Source organism: Sinocyclocheilus rhinocerous, unplaced genomic scaffold (genome assembly GCF_001515625.1).
Source record: "Sinocyclocheilus rhinocerous isolate Xijiao unplaced genomic scaffold, SAMN03320098_v1.1 scaffold69, whole genome shotgun sequence".
Classification (NCBI taxonomy): domain Eukaryota; kingdom Metazoa; phylum Chordata; class Actinopteri; order Cypriniformes; family Cyprinidae; genus Sinocyclocheilus; species Sinocyclocheilus rhinocerous.
Genome location: NW_015667272.1, coordinates 2495 through 3080, shown reverse-complemented (window position 1 = coordinate 3080; position 586 = coordinate 2495).

Here is a 586-nt window from a genome sequence, read left to right as displayed (position 1 = left end):
CATCGATTCCGCCATGTTTCTCATTGACACGCCCCCAACTCGGAAACTCGGGGCTTAAAGAAAATTTCAAGTTTCCCACTCGTAATAACGACTTTGTGGTGGCGTTCATGTGAATACGATCTATCCGACATGACTTGAACGCACCCTCAGTTCCGAGTGAAGTGCATTATGGGTAGTGTAGTTCGGAGAAATGTGCTCGTGCAACGTGTGCTCTCACTGTGCTGTGTAATTCAGAAAACGGAGAAAGAACATTTATATTTTATTTGATTTTATTTTAGTTCATTCAGGATGTGCTCGTGCAACGTGTGCTCTCACTGTGCTGTGTAATTCAGAAAACGGAGAAAGAACATTTATATTTTATTTTAGTTCATTCAGGTCAGTCCACCCAGGGGTTTTTGTGCACTGTAACTTTGACAACTTTTATCTGCATGAGAGAGTAAAATGGCATGCATCATCGGCTAACTTGTCCGTCTCATCATTGCACGAACATGAATTAACAAGCCGTTATGCTGCTGCTGGGACTGATGTAGTGGAGAAAGTAAGTTATCAAATGACTAAATTATGATATTTGCTCAGGTGGGTGCTG